Source organism: Nanorana parkeri, unplaced genomic scaffold, assembly GCF_000935625.1.
Source record: "Nanorana parkeri isolate BGI_ZX_2015 unplaced genomic scaffold, ASM93562v1 scaffold182, whole genome shotgun sequence".
Taxonomy (NCBI): domain Eukaryota; kingdom Metazoa; phylum Chordata; class Amphibia; order Anura; family Dicroglossidae; genus Nanorana; species Nanorana parkeri.
The window spans coordinates 786,289-793,072 of record NW_017306450.1 but is presented as its reverse complement, the minus strand read 5'-3'; positions in this window follow the sequence as shown (position 1 = coordinate 793,072).

Genomic DNA, 6,784 nt, shown 5'->3' with positions numbered 1-6,784 from the left:
GTCCTCAATTATGTACAAACACTCAGCGATCACTGATCGCTGAGTGCTTGTACCCGTTCTCCTCTCTGACACACACTGTCACAGGCAGCTGCAAGAGGAGAGCCCAGCCTCCTGTGACAGCGCTGGCTATCTCCGCCCCCACACCGCTCTGCTGCACTGTGATAGGCGGCCGAGCGGTGTGGGAGGAAAGACACCGGCCGCTCACAGCGCTCGTCCCGCAGCGCTCGGCCGGCTGTCATTTTCTCTCTGATTCCTTTCATCCCTGCTGGGCACTGCTCTGTGTCCCAGCGGGGATGAAAGGAATCACGGCCGCGCCGGCAAAACGGCAGGAAAATTTAACTTTCGGCATTTAGCCGAAAGTGCCATTTTCGGCCGGCGCCCCCCCTTTACTTTTCGCCCGGTGCCCGCGCCCCTGCTGCACCCCCGGTTGTTACGCCACTGCTTCTAGGCTGTGATCTGATTTTAGCACAGGGCTTCTTCACATATTGATCCATTTTGTTAGAATGTACCCTGTACAGTTAATGAGTTTCTGTTTTTTTTTCTACTTTGTACTGTACATTAACATTCACTTTGATGTTATCAGGTATTGCTATGATTCCTTCTTAATATAATAAGCATGATATGAAGCTTATTTTTTATGGAATTCAATTCTCCCTTTTTAATATACTGCAATATACAGTATATCAATGCAACATAAAAATATTACCTCAGTGGCCCATTCTATAATCTTTCTTTGCCTAGTTACATTAGTAGAGCGCACGAATTCTAAAATTTTTGATTTTGAGTTCTATGTTATAACTGTTCTTTATGCTTTTATGTAAGTTGTGGATATGAATACAGTGTTCACATCCACATCCTACATAAAAGCATAAAGAACAGTTGTGTGCATAGTGAATACTTGTGCCGGGACAGAAAACTACTTGGTCCCTGTGTCTTAACCTCTATGACCTCCTTGGCATTAGTGTACCATGTAATGTATAATTGCTATCACAAGCTCTATCTTAGTTTGTCTGACTTCCACTACATTTTTGCCCCTGAAATCATAGCTTAATAGTCGTTTAATGAGGTGGAAAACAGTGAACAATGAGGTCACCCCACAAGTACAAATTATACGCTCCTCTGAAGTGCATTGCAGTATGTTTATGATTTAAGAGGGAACTGTCACTTAGTGGCATGAACAAGACAACACATTTTAGGGGTTTTAGAGAATAAAAGGAATAAAAGGAATGACATGGAGTGTGCGTGGACAATAATAACTGAACATTCTATCGTAAATACTTAATTATTTCCTAAGACAAGGAATCTCTGGATGCAGAATCACTTTAATAATTAAGTTTATTATTCTTTGCTTCCATGGTAGTACTTGGAGAACCCTCTACAGCAACATTTTTCAGCGGAAGTCGGTGCTGTAAACAGGCGCTGGGCTTCACAGGAAGGCTACTGAGGTCTGCAGCAAGGCAGCCTTGTGAATTGTGGCGCCTGTTTACAGCGCCGGCAGCAAATCTCCTTCCTGTGGATCCATGCCACCCGCACCCGCCAATACTGACCGGGACCCCTGGTGAGACCATACAGCCCTCCTAAGACCATGCACAGCCCAGCATAAACCCCACACAGCCACCTGAGAGTCCACACAGCCTTCCATAAAACCTGTGCAGCCACCTGAAAGTCTGCACAGCCCACCTTAGACCCCATGTAGCCCCCCATGTCGCCTGCACATAACACCATAGACCCAGCAAAGCCCACTATAGAACCTGCATAGCCCACCATAGACCCCGCATAGCCAATCTGAGAGTCCGTCCAGGCCACCATAGAACTTGCACAGCCACCTGAGAGTCCGCACAGCCCACCATAGACCCTGCATAGCCCACCATAGAACCTGCACAGCCCACCAATGAACCTGCACAGCCCACCATAGACCCCACATAGCCCACCTGAGAGTCTGCATAGCCCACCTGAGAGTCTGCACAGCCCACCATAGACCCCGCATAGCCCACCTGAGAGTCTGCACAGCCCACCATAGAACCTACACAAGCACCTGAGAGTCCCCACTATTACACTAATTGCCATTATTTTTCCTAGACTTCTACTTTTAGAGCTAGTTATTAAGTTATTACTAAAACCAGTAATAATCGAATGCAGATGCAATTATTTAATATGATAAAGAGTAGATACATTTATATAGTCTTACAGATACAACTGGCCCTTTCAGGGCAACCATAATGCTGATGCAGCCCAGGATGAAATTGAGTTTCAGACTCCTACTCTACAGCCTATTACCTTTCCAACCCCAAATACTGTTAGCTTCTCTGTTAAAATGTTTGCCATGTCTGCCCGGATAATCTAGCATTGTCGTATCCCTGTAATTTCCTCTTCATTTCTTTTTCTTTTTTTGAGGAAAGTTCTCAGCTGTCATTGTGTATGGTAGACTAATATTATCAATTCAGTCACAACATCTCTGAATAATCTATAACTGGGTTAAAATTATGTATATGGTGCTAATAACAATTTATTATACCTAAATTCAATTAGTCGAAGGAAATGGGAGCATCAATTCTCTATAAACCTTGATTTTATTGTATGTGATAAGAACATCAAATCTCGTTTATGTGTACAATGTGTAAAAACCATTGTTTACTTGACAACCATACAAAAGAGGTTAAAATCCATTTTAATCCTCAAAATTTTACAATTATCAATTAGGTGGATCATAACGGTTTATCTCCTTGAAAACAAGTTGTGTATCTTAAAATTGAAAAACTGCTATAGACCACCACAGGTGTGACTCCCAGAGGCAGAAGCAATATGGGATTTGTAGTTTCACCACTGCTGGAGGGCCAGAGTTTGCCTACCCCTGGCATAGGTGAACCATCACACATTCTTACAGGTATCGCCTAGAGACCTCTGCCTTTGCCCAACTTTAGCACAATGTATACGAGAAACAATCTGTTTGCAGCTGAATCCAGAAATGTACCTCAAGGGTAGTACATGGGTAATTATATTTTGTAGCTACTGAAAAATGTAACCAGTTGTTGGCAGTCACACCATTTGCAGCACACTACTATTATTGTGCTGCTATTGATTGTAAGCAAATGGTTAAATCTCTCACTAGTAAGAGATAAAAATCACCTGTTTACCCCTAATCTTAGTTGACACTGATTTTTGTTTTCCGTTGCGTGTCACTTCCCGTAACATTTATTATCTAAAAGATAATTACCTTACTCAAGAAAAGAAAAATCTCACTTCACCCACTAATTTAAATCATAGCATTAACATATAATTATGCTGTTTTTAATTTTAAAAAGCAATGAAGAATGGGCAAAATAGAGAGTTTTCATTTCCCTGAAATTTCCGTGAAAATCTGGAGTTTTTATATTGGTATTATTTGTCTGTTGTTTAAGATGTGTTAACATTTCCACACTTGTTAAACTGAGATGCATATGGGTAAACACACTAGAAGCATTTGTAAAGGTTAACTTGAGTGTAAGTGCGTATATGGAGTTTATTGGTGTCACCTTCTCCTACCACGGATGAAGTTGGATGTGACAAAACGCGATAGGTGGTGAAGTTGGGTCCACATATTGGAATATTTATACCAAACTTGTATGCAAACACTTACATGAATGCTAAATGTTATTTTGTAATCTTTTAATTAACAGTATTTCCTTATCTGGATGTGTCTATGTTCTTTTCCCAGCTAATGTTGAAATCCACACTGTTTATGGATCTCTGAAGCTTTATAATCTTCCTTGACCTAAAATATGTCAAGGTCATGAACGTATACCAGTGCTTCATTATGAGGGATTATTATTAAAGGGTTGGTTTATTTCTTGGCAGTGGGTTTGGAACACTAGAGCTCACAGAATTGATGAGCGGTGTGTTGACAATATTCTAGGTGTCTTTATTTACCATAGAGGTTTATTAGCTGTTTATTAGGATTAGACACCTATTTCTGATAACGTTGCTTGAATTATGAACAGTGCATTATTGATTCTAAAAGATGTTTTCTCTACTTTGCGGTGCCCTGCAACAGAATACATGAAATCGAGTTTAGCTTTATGTATAATCCAACAATAAAATTATATTTTGTAATTATAGTGTTTCATTTCTTATAGTCGGGACATTTTGTATTTATGATGTTCAGTTCTTCTATAAAGGGAATAATGATACCCATTTTTATATTTTCTTTTGTGTGATTATATAAATCACAGGTGCTTGCTTTGGATTATACAATGATTGAGTTATCCTTATCCTATTAAATATCAGTACCAGAAGCCATACTGCCAAACAATCTAGTCTTTGATTATCTGCTTCTGCATATTGTTGCACTGTCGCTGCACTCAGCCAGAACAAAAGCTCTCCAGGAAGACTTGCTCTCAGCCCATCATGTGCCAAACACCAGCATGCAATGCAACATATGTTAGCCAATCAATGCTCAATACCACCACCACCACCACCACTGTGTTACCCTAACACAGTAGATGTCCCCAGGGGTCGACCATCACTATTTGGAGACTTTTGGGGCTCCTGGAGTGGAAGAACCTGGTGACAGGTGCCTAGAGGATATCCAACGCAGAGCAGAAACTGGATCTACAGAGATCATGGAGACTGTGGAGATCAGGAATCAGTGCAGAAAACAGGGACTACCAATTTTGTTGAGCATATGTGCAGGCAGCGCAGGAACTAGAGTGCATGTACAGGATTGGTCCAGGCAAACATTTAGAAGCCAGGAAACAGTTCAAGCAGGTGATAGGACAGCAACTGACCTCTTACCTCCTGACGGAGTGCCCATTCATACCAGATCTGTTGTGTTACAATACTTTTTTCCATGGATGCTAACAAAAGGTCCGCGAAAAATGAATGGGTGTGAAATGGGTTAATTCACACAGCTCCTTTATGCTGCGTTACGTTGCACTAAAAAAAGTAGAAAATGCACTACTTTTTTCAGCACAAGGTAAAGCAACGGATACGGTGTGAACTAGCCCCAGTCACACCCATTAATTTTCAGTGCCCATGCATTACAAAAAAGTATTGCAATGCAACGGATCGAAAGGAAATCAGAAGGTACAATTGCAAGCCAACGGACCCTATGTTGACATGCAATTTTCTTCCAATTTTGGTGTGATTGCACAAGCTTTACAGTCAGAGATAAAGTATGTAGAGCTAAAAGTGGGCAGATATACATCTGGAATTAGTAAGCCTGTACAGGAATAAAAATGTTAGAATGAATATTTACATTCTCAAAAATAATTAACAATATTGAAATGCTGGGTAGTATAAGGTTAAATTTCACATAAAGTGGCTGTGTATGAGGTTTGCGTAGTATTATGTAAATTAAGACTTTAATTATAATATTGCTAATGCACACATTATGTACTAAATTAATCTGTTAGACCTGTAAGAGAAGACAATAGCTCCCTAGGTAATTAAGCTACGAGCAACTAATTAGACAATCCTGTTTATAAACCCTGTAAATAATAATGTAAATTTAAATTTAAGAGTTCAGTGTCTCCCATTTTCTGCATCATGTTCAGTGTCTTCTGAATGTTCATTGTGGTGTGCTAGGCTTTGTACCTTAGCATTAGCTGTGTTTATTTTGTATTTTTGTCCTCTAAATAGAGAAAGGGTAATGGTGAAAGCGCCTGATAAAAGGAAGCATTTATTGACTTTTGTTCATATTCAAAAATCAAATTTTGTAAGTCAATAACTCATTATCTATCCTTTTCACTGCTTGAATTATGTGGTATGTATCAATGCAAAGTCAATTGCTACATGTTACGTACTTGGAATCCAATCAGTGTTGTTATCCATGCCTTCTACACTTTTGACGTTGCATTTTCTTTCTAGTTTAAGGCAATCTTGAGCTCCTTTAAGCTTCTCAGGCTTAAAGCAAACCCGTGTTTTAAAGCATTCAGGTTTTCCTTAATTTCATCCCCAGCAGAAAATACATACTTTTCCTGCACTCCCCCACCAGTCTGTTTAGCACTAGGGGTTGAAGTAAATACCCAAACTGGCAGTTTACACAGGACCTTTTGCTCCTGTTAGCTGGACAAGGCAGCAGGGGAGTGAAAGACACATAGAGTATATGCTTTTGGGGAGGTCTGCTATAAAGTGCTCCTGTACTTTGCTCAGGCAACATGTTCACTTAACTAATCTACCCCATTGCTTCAAATATCCTTGGACGTGAAGAGAAGAAGCCCTGTTTAAAGCCAAACACCTGGAAAAAATGTAAATACACAGATGAAATACATACGAGAGATGTTTTACTTTCTAAAACATTTGTATTTCTGCCCATTCAGTCCTAATATTTACACAGACCTGCCACATAGCACAGCCAGGCTGGAGACTTCACTATTCTCTGCTGCAGCTGAGTAATAAGACTAAGGGGGTTATTCACTTAGCTGATTTCAGCTGTACATCGGCTGCCTTCGGTCAGCCGAACATGTTCTGCATGTTTGGCTGAGCCGAAGAGCAGAATGAGTTCAACTCAGCCGATCCAACATCTGGATTGGCTGAGCCATAGCTCTGGCAGCTCACTCGCTGCCGTTCGACCCTATTCTCATAGGGGACGAACGGCAGTAAGTGAATAGCCGAATGTCGCTGAGCAGCATTTGGCTCAGCTATTTTGCTTGGTACCTCCGAGGTACTGAGCAGAATAGAAAATAAGTAAAAATAATTTTTTGAAAAATTGAAAAATTATTTATTTATTTTTTTAAAAATATGAAAATTTTAAAATAAATAAAAATATTTTAAAGAAAAACAATTAAAAATAATGAAAAAAAACCAC